This window comes from Phyllobates terribilis, unplaced genomic scaffold, assembly GCF_046119375.1.
Source record: "Phyllobates terribilis strain yellow unplaced genomic scaffold, ASM4611937v1 Scaffold_1__5_contigs__length_1240528914, whole genome shotgun sequence".
Classification (NCBI taxonomy): Eukaryota; Metazoa; Chordata; class Amphibia; order Anura; family Dendrobatidae; genus Phyllobates; species Phyllobates terribilis.
This window is the reverse complement of record NW_027362761.1, coordinates 1,198,952,703-1,198,970,371: the sequence shown is the minus strand read 5'-3', so window position 1 is coordinate 1,198,970,371 and position 17,669 is coordinate 1,198,952,703. Positions and strand designations below refer to the sequence as shown.

Sequence of the window (17,669 nt, the reverse complement as noted above, 5' to 3'; positions counted from 1 at the left end):
GCAATGGTGGTCATGGGTCCACCAAATTCCTGATAGAAAGAGGAGCTGAAAGACACCATAAATATGGTCAGGAATTTTGAACATGAAGATACCATAAATGTGGGCAGCATGATGGATCAGTGGTTAGTACTGTTACTTGGCAGACCTGGGGTCCTGGATTTAAATCCCACCAAGAACAATATCTGCAAAGAGATTTTATCTTCTTCCCGTGTTTGCGTGGGTTTCCTCCGGGTTCTCTATTTTCCTTCCACACGCCAAAGACATCTTGATAGGGAATCTAGATTGTGAGCCTCAATGGGGAGAGTGATGATAATATCTGTAAAGCGCTGAGGAATTAATGGCGCTATATAAGTGAGTAAAATAAATAAAAGTAAATAAATCTGTGACGGCGGTACTGCGCCACTGGTCGGGCTTACTCTGGAGGGGCGTAACTAAGTGATTACCTGGTCTTCACTAGAGCCTGTCATGGTGAGGAGAGACTTGGGCCGTTGGGGTAGTCACCAGGTGCCACTCCAGGTTTGTCCCTAGCAGGAATACAAAGCACAGAGGGCGAAGACAGAGACATGGGCAGACAGTCTGTGGATGGGGCGGTTCAAATTATGAAGCCATGGTCAGGAGCGGAGAGATCAGATTAAATGAGTAAACAAGCCGGGTCGGTACCAGGAGAATCAAACAATAATGCACCTTGACAGGGAAATAGTAATGAGCTGCAGCTAGGACCTAAGCTCAGGCACAGTGAGGAGAGAGGAGCTGCTTAATATATCCACTGATGGTGAGGGATAGGCCATGGAAGAAAAACTCTGCAGCACACAGTGATTTTAAATTTCTGCAGAGTCTGCTTGGAGACTCTCCAGCAACAGGAGGATATAGCAGTGCTGGAAGTATTGCAGGAGGAAACTCAGGGAGATGATCTGAAACTGGGAGGAGCAGAGCAGTGCACACAGTGAGTAGAATGGCACTTGCAAATCGTGAGAGTCACCGGCATAACAAAATCTCTGTCGTCAGTTGTTTCAAAGCAATGGTGGTAATGGGACTTCCAATCTTCTGAGAGGTAGAGGGGCTAGAAGATACCATAAAAGTCTTTGGTCAGTTTAGTGGGTAGATCCCTTCTCTTCAAATATAGTTGGGTTCCTAGTGGTAAAAAAATAAAAGTAGTGTGAACTCAGGCGTCCTCAGTGGAACCAGAGTAAGGGCAGAAGACAACGCATCCAGGTAAAGACTAATCCTGGATGTTGAGGAAGAACGGCTACACGTGGAGCGACTGGTGAGAGAGCAACCGCAAAAAAGGGTTCTATAATCTCAAAAGGATCATGAATTGTTTGAACCCTTAATGGGGATACAAGTTTGTCATTATACACAGAAATATAGAACAGATCAGTGGTCGTGAAATGGGTCTGTATGATGGAATGACTACAAAATTTGAACGCCAGAGAATGAATTGAGTTAATTTGGTGGGGAACCGAGAAGAACTTAGACGATGTGTAACTCAGCCCAAATAATCAGCTTAAAAACAAATGGAAGCATGCTCCTGGGTAGGTATCAAGGTCATGGTTAAGGTATGGCTGTAGTTAACAATGGTGGTCACTAGCATGAATCCGGGTCCAAAAACTCTTCCACCACTGAGGCTGAGAATTTCACTTTTTAATCAGCCGAAACACCCCAAAATAAGAGGCATGCGCTTACCTGTGCCTCTGCTGCTTAACCCTGAGGACAATTAGTTGCCACGCAGTACCAGCCACTTCTCAATATCATGGTACAAAGCAATTGCTTTGGAGATAATTCAGACGCTCTGTGGCCTGCACCCAATCAACAAGTTGCGTCCCCCAAAACTACACGTCTTGACTCTTTACTTTTTCATATCAGGTTTTTTTTTATATGGATTTTTTTAAAACCTGGAATAGAAAACTAAGGAGACAGAGAAGTTCTTTCTACAGGATTTCATGCTTGTCAGTCAATGAGGCCAAATGATCGTAATGACCTAGATTTACCAGGGGTCAGCTGTGATCTGCTGAGAAACCCTGCAGCACCTCCACAGGAGGAATGAAGAATTACACACACTTTGCTAATACCAATGGGTTGTCGATGTAATGCACAATCATGCCGGGTCCTCCAGAGTTGGCCACACTCTTTGTAACCGCGGTACAGTCTGGGTCTGGGTAAGGATGAAGGATTGGGAACAAGGAGCCATTATTAATTCTTTAATAACATATTTTAAAATGTATTTTCTAAACCAAACAAATGCTTAAAATAGACATGAACGGCTGTCCCTCCACTGGACTGGAGGACTTGGTAAGGATGGAGACTGGTTTATCAGATCACGGAAAGCCCATCTTTTTGTGGACAGCTCCTTTAAGATACAGTGGTGGCCAAAAGTATTGGCACCCCTGCAATTCTGTCAGATAATATTCAGTTTCTTCCTGAAAATGATTGCAATCACAAATTCTTTGGTATTATTATTTTCATTTAATTTGCTTGCAAGGAAAAAACACAAAAGAGAATGAAGCAAAAATCAAATCATTGATCATTTCACACAAAACTCCAAAAATGGGCAAGAGAAAAGTATTGGCACCCTCAGCCTAATACTTGGTTGCACAACCTTTAGCCAAAATAACTGCAAACAACCGCTTCCGGTAACCATCAATGAGTTTCTTACAATGCTCTGCTGGAATTGTAGACCATTCTTCTTTGGCAAACTGCTCCAGGTCCCTGATATTTGAAGGGTGCCTTCTCCAAACTGCCATTTAGAGATCTCTCCACAGGTGTTCTATGGGATTCAGGTCTGGACTCATTGCTGGCCACCTTAGAAGTCTCCAGTGCTTTCTCTCAAACCATTTTATAGTGCTTTTGGAAGTGTGTTTTGGGTCATTGTCCTGCTGGAAGACCCATGACCTCTGAGGGAGACCCAGCTTTCTCACACTGGGCCCTACATTATGCTGCAAAATTTGTTGGTAGTCTTCAGACTTCATAATGCCATGCACACGGTCAAGCAGTCCAGTGCCAGAGGCAGCAAAGCAACCCCAAAACATCAGGGAACCTCCGCCATGTTTGACTGTAGGGACCGTGTTCTTTTCTTTGAATGCCTCTTTTTTTTCCTGTACACTCTATGTTGATGCTTTTTCCCATCTACTTTTGTCTCATGTGACAGTCCCTTTTCATTCAGACGTCGACGGATAGTACGGGTTGACACTGTTGTACCCTCGGACTGCAGGGCAGCTTGAACTTGTTTGGATGTTAGTCGAGGTTCTTTATCCACCATCCGCACAATCTTGCGTTGAAATCTCTCGTCAATTTTTCTTTTCCGTCCACATCTAGGGAGGTTAGCCACAGTGCCATGGGCTTTACACTTCTTGATGACACTGCGCACGGAAGACACAGGAACATTCAGGTCTTTGGAGATGGACTTGTAGCCTTGAGATTGCTCATGCTTCCTCACAATTTGGTTTCTCAAGTCCTCAGACAGTTCTTTGGTCTTCTTTCTTTTCTCCATGCTCAATGTGGAACACAAAAGAAGACAGGAAAGAGGTTGAGTCAACTTTAATCCATGTTAACTGGCTGCAAGTGTGATTTAGTTATTGCCAACACCTGTTAGGTGCCACAGGTAAGTTACAGGTGCTGTTAATTACACGAATTAGAGAAGCATCACATGATTTTTCAAACAGTGCCAATACTTTTGTCCACCCCCTTTTTTAGGTTTGGTGTGGAATTGTATCCAATTTGGCTTTAGGACAATTTTTTTTGTGTTTTTTCATTGAAGACAAATTAAATGAAGATAATAATACCAAAGAATTTGTGATTGCAATCATTTTCAGGAAGAAACGGAGTATTATCTGACAGAATTGCAGGGGTGCCAATACTTTTGGCCACCACTGTACAGTGCGCAAGAAAGACACAGAAGTTTCATTTCATTTTCCTTACAGTTTTCAGAGAACAAAAAATCTATTTTAGAAACTGGGAAGCGGTTGCAGAAAAAAAAAATATTGCTAAATAGAGATGGTGATTGTGCAACCTGACTGTGCCGCATTCATATTCTGAATTTACAAGTAAAATGAAATTGCAGCCAGTCACATTATACAAAGAGGAGAGAGCAGCCGAGATAAGACTGCCGTAATATACAGAACCATGAGTCAAGCAAAAAAGGGAGTCTTGTTTTTTGTTTTATAGAGAAATGAATATATAAATATCTATAATTACTGTAAGATGAAAATATGAAATATAAAAACATCATATTGCCCATATGCACAAAAAATGCTGCTTTGCACAAGAATATAACTACTGTAATACTGCTACTATATACACTGCTCAAAAAAATAAAGGGAACACTTAAACAGCAGAATATAACTCCAAGTAAATCAGACTTCTGTGAAATCAAACTGTCCACTTAGGAAGCAACACTGATTGACAATCAATTTCACATGCTGTTGTGCAAATGGAATAGAGGATAGATGGAAATTATTGGCAATTATCATGACACCCTCAATAAAGGAGTGGTTCTGCAGGTGGGGACCACAGACCACATCTCAGTTCCAATGCTTTCTGGCTGATGTTTTGGTCACTTTTGAATGTTGGCTGTACATTCACACTCGTGGGAGCATGAGACGGACTCTACAACCCACAGAAGTTGCTCAGGTAGTGCAGCTCATCCAGGATGGCACATCAATCCAAGCTGTGGCAAGAAGGTTTGCTGTGTCTGTCAGCGTAGTGTCCAGAGGCTGGAGACGCTACCAGGAGACAGGCCAGTACACCAGGAGACGTGGAGGGGGGCCCTGCAAAATGACCTCCAGCAGGCCAAAAATGTGCACGTGTCTGCACAAACGGTTAGAAACCGACTCCATGAGGGTGGTATGAGAGCTTGACGTCCACAGATGGGGGTTGTGCTCACAGCCCAACACCGTGCAGGACGCTTGGCATATGCCACATCACACCAGGATTGGCAAAGTGGCCACTGGCGCCCTGTGCTCTTCACAGATGAAAGCAGGTTCACACTGAGCACATGTGACAGACGTGACAGAGTCTGGAGACGCCGTGGAGAGCGATCTGCTGCCTACAACATCCTTCAGCATGACCGGTCTGGCAGTGGGTCAGTAATGGTGTGGGGTGGCATTTCTTTGGAGGGCTGCACAGCCCTCCATGTGCTCGCCAGAGGTAGCCTGACTGCCATTCGGTACCGAGATGAGATCCTCAGACCCCTTGCGAGACCATATGCTGGTGCGGTTGGCCCTGGGTTCCTCCTAATGCTGGACAATGCCAGACCTCATGTGGTTGGAGTGTGTCAGCAGTTCCTGCAAGATGAAGGCATTGAAGCTATGGACTGGTCTGCCCGTTCCCCAGACCTGAATCCGATTGAGCACATCTGGGACATCATGTCTCGCTCCATCCACCAACGTCACGTTGCACCACAGACTGTCCAGGAGTTGGCGGATGATTTAGTCCAGGTCTGGAAGGAGATCCCACAGGAGACCATCCGCAACCTCATCAGGAGCATGCCCAGGCGTTGTAGGGAGGTCATACAGGCACATGGAGGCCACACACAATACTGAGCCTCATCAGGAGCATGCCCAGGCATTGTAGGGAGGTCATACAGGCACGTGGAGGCCACACACAATACTGAGCCTCATCAGGAGCATGCCCAGGTGTTGTAGGGAGGTCATACAGGCACATGGAGGCCACACACAATACTGAGCCTCATCAGGAGCATGCCCAGGCATTGTAGGGAGGTAATACAGGCACGTGGAGGCCACACACAATACTGAGCCTCATCAGGAGCATGTCCAGGCATTGTAGGGAGGTCATACAGGCACGTGGGGGCCACAAACAATACTCAGCCTCATCAGGAGCATGCCCAGGCGTTGTAGGGAGGTCATACAGGCACGTGGAGGCCACACACAATACTCAGCCTCATCAGGAGCATGCCCAGGCGTTGTAGGGAGGTCATACAGGCACGTGGAGGCCACACACAATACTCAGCCTCATCAGGAGCATGCCCAGGCATTGTAGGGAGGTCATACAGGCACGTGGAGGCCACACACAATACTGAGCCTCATCAGGAGCATGCCCAGGCATTGTAGGGAGGTCATACAGGCACGTGGAGGCCACACACAATACTCAGCCTCATCAGGAGCATGCCCGGGCGTTGTAGGGAGGTCATACAGGCACGTGGAGGCCACACACAATACTCAGCCTCATCAGGAGCTTGCCCAGGCGTTGTAGGGAGGTCATACAGGCACATGGAGGCCACACACAATACTCAGCCTCATTTTGACTTGTTTTAAGGACATTACATCAAAGTTGGATCAGCCTGTAGTGTGTTTTTCTACTTTAATTTTGTGGTGACTCCAAATCCAGGCCTCCATTGGTTAATAAATGTGATTTCCATTGATGATTTTTGTGTGATTTTGTTTTCAGCACATTCAACTTTGTACAGAACAAAGTATTCAATGAGAATATTTCATTCATTCAGATCTAGGAGGGGGGATTTCAGTGTTCCCTTTATTTTTTTGAGCAGTGTACAAGAATATAACTATTATAATACTGCCCCCTATGTACAAGAATATAACTACTATAATACTGCTCCTATATACAAGAATATAATTACTATAATACTGCCCCCTATGTACAAGAATATAACTACTATAATACTGCCTCTATGTGCAAGCATATAACTACTATAATACTGCTCCTAAGTACAAGAATATAACTACTATAATGCTGCCCCTATGTGCAAGAATATAACTACTATAATACTACCCCTATGTTCAAGAATATAACTACTATAATACTGCTCCTTATGTACAAGAATATAACTACTATAATACTGCCCCCTATGTACAAGAATATAACTACTATAATACTGCTCCTATATACAAGAATATAATTACTATAATACTGCCCCCTATGTACAAGAATATAACTACTATAATACTGCCTCTATGTGCAAGAATATAACTACTATAATACTGCTCCTAAGTACAAGAATATAACTACTATAATACTGCCCCTATGTGCAAGAATATAACTACTATAATACTACCCCTATGTTCAAGAATATAACTACTATAATACTGCTCCTTATGTACAAGAATATAACTACTATAATACTGACCCCTATGTACAAGAATATAACTACTATAATACTGCTCCTTATGTACAAGAATATAACTACTATAATACTGCCCCCTATGTACAAGAATATAACTACTATAATACTGCTCCTATGTACAAGAATATAACTGCTATAATACTGCTCCAATCTACAAGAATATAACTACTATAATACTGCTCCCTATGTACAAGAATATAACTACCATAGTACTGCTCCTATCTACAAGAATAAAACTACTATAATACTGCCCCCTATGTACAAGAATATAACTACTATAATACTGCCCTCTATATACAAGAATATCACTACTATAATACTGCTCCTTTGTACAAGAATATAACTACTATAATACTGCCCCTATGTACAAGAATATAACTGCTATACTACTGCCCCCTATATACAAGAATATAACTAATATAATACTGCCCCTATGTACAAGAATATAACAACTATAATACTGCTCCCTATGTACAAGAATATAACTACTATAATACTGCCCCCTATGTACAAGAATATAACTACTATAATACTGCTCCCTATGTACAAGAATATAACTACTATAATACTGCCCCCATTGTACAAGAATATAACTACTATAATACTGTCCCCTATGTACAAGAATATAACTACTATAATACTGCTCCCTATGTACAAGAATATAACTACTATAATACTGCTCCCTATGTACAAGAATATAACTACTATAATACTGCCCCCTATGTACAAGAATATAACTACTATAATACTGTCCCCTATGTACAAGAATATAACTACTATAATACTGCCCCCTATGTACAAGAATATAACTACTATAATACTGCCCCCTATGTACAAGAATATAACTACTATAATACTGCCCCCTATGTACAAGAATATAACTACTATAATACTGCCCCCTATGTACAAGAATATAACTACTATAATACTGCTCCTATGTTCAAGAATATAACTACTATAATACTGCTCCCTATGTACAAGAATATAACTACTATAATACTGCCCCTATGTACAAGAATATAACCATTATAATACTGCCCCCTATGTACAAGAATATAACTACTATAATACTGCCCCTATGTACAGGAATGTAACTACTATAATACTGCCCCCTATGTACAAGAATAAAACTACTATAATACTGCCCATATGCACAGGAATATAACTACTATAATACTGCTCCTATGTACAAGAGTATAACTACTATAATACTGCCCCTATGTACAAGAATATAACTACTATAACACTGCCCCTATGTACAAGAATATAACTACTATAATACTTCCCCTATGTACAAGAATATAACTACTATAATACTGCCCCCTATGTACAAGAATATAACTACTATAATACTGCTCCCTATGTACAAGAATATAACTACTATAATACTGCCCCCTATGTACAAGAATATAACTACTTTAATACTGCCCCCTATGTACAAGAATATAACTACTATAATACTACCCATATATACAAGAGTATAACTACTATATTACTGCCCCTATGTACAAGAATATAACTGCTATAATACTACCCCCTATATACAAGAATATAACTACTATAATACTGCCCCTATGTACAAGAATATAACTACTATAATACTACCCCCTATATACAAGAATATAACTACTATAATACTGCCCCTATGTACAAGAATATAACTACTATAATACTGCCTCTATGTACAAGAATATAACTACTATAATACTACCCCCTATATACAAGAATATAACTACTATAATACTGCCTCTATGTACAAGAATATAACTACTATAATACTACTCCCATGCACACGAATATAACTACTATAATACTGCTCCTATGTACAAGAATATAACTACTATAATATTGCTCCTATGTACAAGAATATAACTACTATAATACTGTCCCTATGTACACTAATATAACTACTATAATACTGCTCCTATGTACAATAATATAGCTACTATACCCTGTGAAATTTTCGACATTTTTTCAAATTAGACCCACCAACATAAATGTTTTTAATTGGGATTTTATGTAACCAACAGTAAGAAGCAATTATTTGTGACGTGTAAAGGAAATGATACACGGTGTTCTAATTATTTAAAAAATATAACCTAAAAATTGTGGCGTACATATGTGGCGCCCTGCTGCGCATTGGTGCCACAGAACCCAGAAGGGTGCATGGATGGACTTCTCCACAAGAGGCCCTCACACATTCACACACCTCCACCCTACTACCACAGACCAGCAGAGGGAGCCCGTTAGGGATATATATATTGAGGGTGGAGTCAGGCAGCTCAGTTTAGTGTTCAGTTAGCTGAGAGTTGAGCAGAGAGCGTGCTGACGCTCAGAGAGCAGTGAAGAGGCAGCACGCTGGCTGCTGGGCTTAGGCGATTCAAGGCCTACAGCACGTGTGAGGGCCCTGAGTGTGGCCGAAGGCGAGAGGAGAAGGAAGAAGTAGCGAGGGGGCAGAGGAGCATACCAGGCTCACCCCGAGATATATACCAGACACCGGATCCGCGCCTACAGGGTCCCTTTATACCCAGTAGGGACCACCGGAACCCCTGGAGGACTAGAGGTCCCAGGTTTACCAAACGATGACTACAGTACCAGGGCTAGGAATCACGGAGGCCCCAGTGTCCAAGGAGAGTGATCTCCAAAAGAAGGCCCTACCACCACGTCAGCAGGTGCAAAGGAGAGAGACCGTAACCAAGCTAGGCCTAGTTCCAGGCAGGCCAGAAGCTTAGCGAGTAAAGCCATGGATCAGGAGGCCCTATACCCGCTCACTGGGGAGAGTCCAAAAGTGCGCCCTTCGTCTGGAGTACCCTGGACCATGCCTGTATCATCACCAGTAAAGGTACTGAAGCTTACCACCGTGTGAGCGTCCGTCTTTCCTCCGGGACTGTCCTGCTGTCTCTCCCCAGCATCCACCATCTACCCCTACACTGCCCTGGAGCTAGCTCTACCTGTGGAGAGCCACACCATCCCTGCTGCCGTAACACCAGCTCCAGAGGACTGCTCCGCAGCGGCGGCTCCCTTTGGTTGCATTCCACAGGTGGCGTCACAAACTTTCAAAATCCCCTATAAATAATCCCCTTTTACTGACCACCCTGGGTCACGGACCGGGTCACCGCTACTGTGACATCACCCCCAGCATCTACCGGCCTGGCACCGGGTACCCCACGGCCCAGGGGGCGCGTCACATACAGTACAGACCAAAAGTTTGGACACACCTTCTCATTTAAAGATTTTTCTGTATTTTCATGACTATGAAAATTGTACATTTACACTGAAGGCATCAAAACTATGAATTAACACATGTGGAATTATATACTTAACAAAAAAGTGTGAAACAACTGAAAATATGTCTTATATTCTAGGTTCTTCAAAGTAGCCACCTTTTGCTTTGATGACTGCTTTGCACACTCTTGGCATTCTCTTGATGAGCTTCAAGAGGTAGTCACCGGAAATGGTTTTCACTTCACAGGTGTGCCCTGTCAGGCTTAATAAGTGGGATTTCTTGCCTTATAAATGGGGTTGGGACCATCAGTTGTGTTGTGCAGAAGTCTGGTAGATATACAGCTGATAGTCCTACTGAATAGACTGTTAGAATTTGTATTATGGCAAGAAAAAAGCAGCTAAATAAAGAAAAACGAGTGGCCATCATTACTTTAAGAAATGAAGGTCACTCAGTGCGAAAAATTGGGCAAACTTTGAAAGTGTCCCCAAGTGCAGTTGCAAAAACCATCAAGCGCTACAAAGAAACTGTCTCACATGAGGACCGCCCCAGGAAAGGAAGACCAAGAGTCACCTCTGCTTCTGAGGATAAGTTTATCCGAGTCACCAGCCTCAGAAATTGCAGGTTAACAGCAGCTCAGATTAGAGACCAGGTCAATGCCACACAGAGTTCTAGCAGCAGACACATCTCTACAACAACTGTTAAGAGGAGACTTTGTGCAGCAGGCCTTCATGGTAAAATAGCTGCTAGGAAACCACTGCTAAGGACAGGCAACAAGCAGAAGAAACTTGTTTGGGCTAAAGAACACAAGGAATGGACATTAGACCAGTGGAAATCTGTGCTTTGGTCTGATGAGTCCAAATTTGAGATCTTTGGTTCCAACCACCGTGTCTTTGTGCGACACAGAAAAGGTGAACGGATGGACTCTACATGCCTGGTTCCCACCGTGAAGCATGGAGGAGGAGGTGTGATGGTGTGGGGGTGCTTTGCTGGTGACACTGTTGGGGATTTATTCAAAATTGAAGGCATACTGAACCAACATGGCTACCACAGCATCTTGTAGCGGCATGCTATTCCATCCGGTTTGCGTTTAGTTGGACCATCATTTATTTTTCAACAAGACAATGACCCCAAACACACCTCCAGGCTTTGTAAGGGCTATTTGACCAAGAAGGAGAGTGATGGGGTGCTACGCCAGATGACTTGGCCTCCACAGTCACCAGACCTGAACCCAATCGAGATGGTTTGGGGTGAGCTGGACCGCAGAGTGAAGACAAAAGGGCCAACAAGTGCTAAGCATCTCTGGGAACTCCTTCAAGATTGTTGGAAGACCATTTCCGGTGACTACCTCTTGAAGCTCATCAAGAGAATGCCAAGAGTGTGCAAAGCAGTCATCAAAGCAAAAGGTGGCTACTTTGAAGAACCTAGAATATAAGACATATTTTCAGTTGTTTCACACTTTTTTGTTAAGTATATAATTCCACATGTGGTAATTCATAGTTTTGATGCCTTCAGTTGAATGTACAATTTTCATAGTGATGAAAATACAGAAAAATCTTTAAATGAGAAGGTGTGTCCAAACTTTTGGTCTGTACTGTATCTATTTGGTCCCCTGTAATTTGATACCCCTAAATAATATCCCAAGTGACCAATTGCCTCCAGAAGTCCCATAATCAGTAAATTGCATCCACCTGTGTGTAACTTATTCTCAGTATAACTACAGCTGTTCTATGAAGGCCTCAGAGGTTTGAGAACATTAAAGATCAAACCGCATCATGAAAACCATGGAACCCAGCAGACAGGTCAGAGATAATTTGTGGAGAAAAGTAAAGCTGGGTTAGGTTATAAAAAATAGCCCAAGTTCTGAACATCTCACTGAGCGCTGTTCAATCCATCATTCAAAAATGGAAGGAGTATGGTACAACTGCAAACCTACGAAGACATGGCCGTCCACCTAACCTGACATCCCAAGCAAGGAGAGCACTAATTAAAGAAGCTAAGAGGCCCATGGTGACTCTGGACAAGCTTTTGAGATCCACAACTCAAAGGGGAAGTTCTGTCCACAGGACAACTATTAGTCATACACACCACAAATCTGGGCTTTATGGGAGAATGGCAAGGAAAAAAGTATTATTTTTAACACAAGCCATAAGAAGTCCTGTTTGCAGTTTGTAAGAAAAAAAAGCCACGGAGAGGACACAGTGAGGAGAAATTTTTGGGTTAAATGCAAAACACTATGTGTGGTGGAAAACTAGCACTGCACATCACTCTGAAAACACCATCCCCACCATCACACATGGTGGTGGCAGCATCATGCTGTGGGTGGGCCTTTCTTCACCAGGGTCAGGGAAGCTGGTCAGAGGTGATGGGAAGATGGATGGAGCTTAATACAGGGCAATCCTGGAATAAAATATGTTAGAGGCTGCAAAAGACTTGAGACTGCAGCATAGGTTCACCTTACAGCAAGACAATGACCCTAAACATCCTGTCAAACTATATATCATTTACTATACACTTCATAAATACCTTCTATTTTATTTTGGTAGATCACATAAAATCTCAATAAAATACATTTAGGCTAGTGAGTGTAACGTGAAAAAAAATGTGTCAAAGTTCAAGGTACTGTACAGATAGATAGATAGATACAGTAACTTGCGAAAGGCATTTTTTTGTGTTTTGCTTCCTAACAACCTAGAATTTCACTGTTTTTTTGAGCGTTTGCATCAGTTCATGTAAAGAACATGCCGACAACTGTGAACATTTGGTTTTCTTTTATTGTGAAGCAAACAACAAATAGGACAAAATAACTGAAAACTTCAGCCCCCTAAAGTCAGTACTTTGTAGGGCCTCCTTATGCGGCAATTACAGCTGCGAGTCGCTTTGGATAGGTCTCTATGAGGTTTCCACTTCTTGCCACTGGGATTTTTGCCCATTCCTCAAGGCAAAACTGCTCCAGCTCCTTCAGGTTAGATGGTTTCCTCTTGTGAACAGCAATCTTCACGTCTGACCACAGATTCTCCATTGGATAAAGGTCTGGGCTGTGACTCAGCCACTCCAGAACATTTACATGTTTCCCCTTACACCACTTGAGTGTTGCTTTAGCAGTATGCTTTGGGTCATTGTGTTGTTGGAAAGTGAACCTCCATCTTAGTCTTAAATCACTGACAGACTGAAACAGGTTTTGCTCAAGAAAATTCCTGTATTTCGCACCATCTTCTCTTCGACTCAGACCATTCATCTTGTCCCTGCCAAAAATAATCCTCACAATATGATGCTGCCACCACCATGTTTTACTGTGGGGATGGTGTTCTTGGGTAATGAGCTGTGTTGGTTTGGAGCCAGACATAGTGTTTACCTTGGTGGTCAAAATGTTAAATTTTTGTCTCATCTGACCAAAGCACCTTCCTCCATACATTTTAGGAGTTTCCTACATGTCTTTTGGCAAACTCAAAACGAGCCTTACAACTTTTGTGTAAGTAAAGGCTTTTTTTCTGCTCACTCTTCCATAAAAACCACCTCTATGGAGTGTACGGCTTATTAAGATCGTATGGACAGATACTCCAGGCTCTGCAGCTCCGTTAGGGTCACCTTTGGTCTCTGTGCTGCCTCTCTGATTAATACCCTCATTGCCCGGGCTGAGAGTTTGGGTGGGCATCCTCTCTTGGCAGGTTTGTTGTGGTACCATGTTCTTTCCATTTGATGATAATGGATTTGATGGTGCTCCGGGGATCATCAGAGATTGGGAGATTTTTTATAACCTAACCCTGACTTGGACTTCTCAACAACTTTGTCCCTGACTTGTTTGGAGATATCCTTAGTCTTCATGTTATTGTTTGAAGATCTTGGTCTTCATGGCGTTTGGTTAGTGGTGCCTCTTGTTAATGGTCTTGCAGCCTCTGTGGGCTTTCAGGAAAGGTAAAGTGTATATACTGACAGATATGTCACACTTAGATTGCACACAGGTGATGTCCTGTCACTAAGCATGGGACTTATGAAGGGAATTGCTTGCACCAGAAATTTTGAGGGGATTCAGAGCAAAAGGGGTGAATACATATTGTGACATGCAGAAGTAGTGCTGTTGCAGAGTGTGACATGCAGAAGTAGTGCTGTTGCTTTAAAAGCATTCAGCAACTATTAGAAGTAACACAAGCACATGAGACAAGAAGTGTTGTGCTCCAGAAGCATCCAGCAACTAGAGGGGTTAACACAGTCACAGGAGAAGGGGAGTGTTTTAGCAGAGCCCCAGAGGGACTGTGGGGAAGTTGTTTACAGTCTGGCTGGAGCTGAAGAGAAAAGTGGTGTGTGTGTTCTGTATCTCACAGAAGTGCCCCTGCAAGTGAAAAGGATTCAAGTCAGGAGTGAAGCTAAGCACAGGTCAGGTAGAGTTCCTGAACTAGCAGTGCAGAGTATTGTCAAGCAGAAAAATAAGGACTGTAAAAAATGGTGTCACAGGGATCATCTCCCTCAGCAAACCCTCCCCCCTCCTCCATCTCACTGTACTGTAAAGAATGCTGTGTTCATTAATGTGCCATTAACTGTGCTGTCCTGTACTACTGGGAAGACTGTGAACTGCTGTGCTGCTAAGGAAACTGTACTGTTTGTCACAGGAGCTTGTTGCTCGTAACACTTAACTTCCACTGGCTGTGCGGCTTCTTATTAAATGCTACTGTTCTACCGTTTATGAGGACTCTTGTCAAGTGTGTCTGGTCAGCAAGTGAAACAACCTACGTGTCTGTGCCTGAGGGTCAATTCCCCTGTGTGCCTGAGAGAAGCTGCAGCACATGGTCTATGGTCACACTGAGTAATGGTTTCCCCAGGATTCTAAAGAGTTCATGTAACCTGTCTCGCCCCTATCTGTACCTAGCGGTGTGCGTGTAACATTATGTACATGCCAATTTTTAGTTATTTGATCCCATAAATTTAATTTATGCCGATATTTTTCTCACTTCACTAACTTAAACTATTTAGTGCTGATCTATCACACACAAATCCGATTACAGGAATATTTACACACAGGTTGTAATGTAACAAAATAGGTAAAAAGTAGATAGATAGATACAGTTGAAACCAGAAGTTTCCATACACTGTATAAAAAGACACATCTGCATGTTTTTCTCAATGTCTGACATGAAATCAGAATAAACCTTTCCTGTTTTAGGTCATTTAGGATTACCATAATTTTTAATATTTGCCAAATGCCAGAATAATGAGAGAGAGAGAATGTTTTAAGGTATTTTTATTACTTACTGCAAAGTCAAAAGTTTACATACACTAAGATTACTATGCCTTTAAACAATTCTGCACTGCCCATATGATGATGTCATGTGTTTGGAGGCTTCTAATTTTTCGTTTTTTTTGGCAACATCTGAGTTAATTAGAGACACACCTGTGAATGTATTTTCATGCACACCTGAAACACACTGCTTCTTCGTATAGCATCATGGGAAAGTCTAAAGAAATCAGCCAAGATATCAGGAAGAGAATTGTGGACTTGCAAAAGTCTGGCTCATCCTTGGGTACAATTTCAAGATACCTGAAGATGCCTCGTTCATCTGTACAAACAATTATACGCAAGTACAAACAAGATGGGACTGTCCAGCCATCATACCACTCAGGAAGGAGACAGGTTCTGTGTCCCAGAGATGAACGTGCTTTGGTCCGACATGTGCATATCAACCCAAGTACAAAAGCAAAAGACCTTGTGAAGATGATGGCAGAAGCTGGTAAGATTGTGTCAGTATCCACAGTTGAAACGAGTACTATATCAACATGGGCTGACAGGTCACTCTGCCAGGAAGAAGCCATTACTCCAGAAGAAGCATAAAAAAGCCAGATTAATGTTTGCAAATGCACACAGGAACAAAGACCTTGATTTTTGGAGACATGTCCTGTGGTCTGATGAAACTAAAATTGAACTTTTTGGGCATAATTACCGTCGTTTAGTTTGGAGGAAAATGGGAGAAGCTTGGAAGCCTAAGAACACCATCCCAACTGTGAAACACGGGGGTGGCAGCATCATGTTGTGGGGTTGTTTTTCTGCAGGAGGGACTGGTGCGCTTCACAAAATAGATGGCATCACGAAAAAAGAAGATTATGTGGTAATACTGAAGCAACATCTCAAGACATCAGCCAGGAAGCTAAGGCTTGGGCAGAAATGGGTCTTCCCAATGGACAATGACCCGAAGCATACTGCCAACATGGTAACAGAGTGGCTGAGGATAACAAAGTCAATGTTTTGGAGCGGCCATCACAAAGCCCTGATCTCAATCCTATTGAAAATTTATGGGCAAAGCTGAAAACGCTGCGAGCAAGACGACCTACAAACCTGGATCCGTTACACCAGTTTTGTCAGGAGGAATTGGCCCAAATTCAGACCAACTATTGTGAGAAGCTGTGGAAGGAAATCCCAAACGTGTCACCCAAGTCATTCAGTGTAAGGGCAAAGGGACCAAATACTAAGGAAATGGATGGAAACTTCTGACTTTGCAGTAAGTAATAAAAATGCCTTAAACCATTCTCTCTCTCTCTCATTATTCTGCCATTTGAGAAAAAATTAAAAATGATGTTAATCCTAATCGACCTAAAACGGGAAAGGTTTATTCTGACTTCATGTCAGATATTGAGAAAAACAACATGCAGATGTGTCTGTTTATACAGTGTATGGAAACTTCTGGTTTCATCTGTAGATATATAGATATATAATAGATAGATAATAGATAGATAATAGATAGATGATACATAATAGATAGATAATAGATAGATAATAGATAGATAATAGATAATATATAGATAATAGATAGATGATACATAATAGATAGATAATAGATAGATAATAGATAGATAATAGATAATATATAGATAATAGATAGATGATACATAATAGATAGATAATAAATAGATAATAGATAGATAATATATAGATAATAGATAATAGATAGATGATAGATAATAAATAGATAATAGATAGATGAGATATTGCTGTAGCAGCAGTAGGCTCGTGTGTTTTGTAAGCCCGGATTATTGCAGATCGTCACGTGGTGGCTTCTCACACGCGTGCTGCTGATCGTGCATACCAAAAATATAAAAACAGGAAGAGCGAGGAGAGATGTTATCTGTGGGCCGTGTGGCCCCGCGCCCTGTGCACAGTCTCCATTGTTCTGAGGCCCATAAATAACATAAATTATAATGATATTTTATATGTTGGTGCAGACCTTCCAGCTATATCTGTGTCTTCTGTGAAGTTCACGGGTTCACATACTTACACACCATGCACAACTATTTACTGTAGATTTATAAACACTCTTTCTTGAGATTCCTTCCTGACGCCGGTGATCCGCTGGCCAGCTCTTT

At 42.1% G+C, this 17,669-nt stretch overlaps 1 protein-coding gene across 13 annotated transcripts in view; it reads right to left on the bottom strand.

The window, feature by feature from the left end:
* The window catches only part of SLC4A11 (solute carrier family 4 member 11), a 461,140-nt gene that overhangs the window by 224,564 nt on the left and 218,907 nt on the right, over nt 1–17,669 (bottom strand). The window lies entirely within an intron of this gene.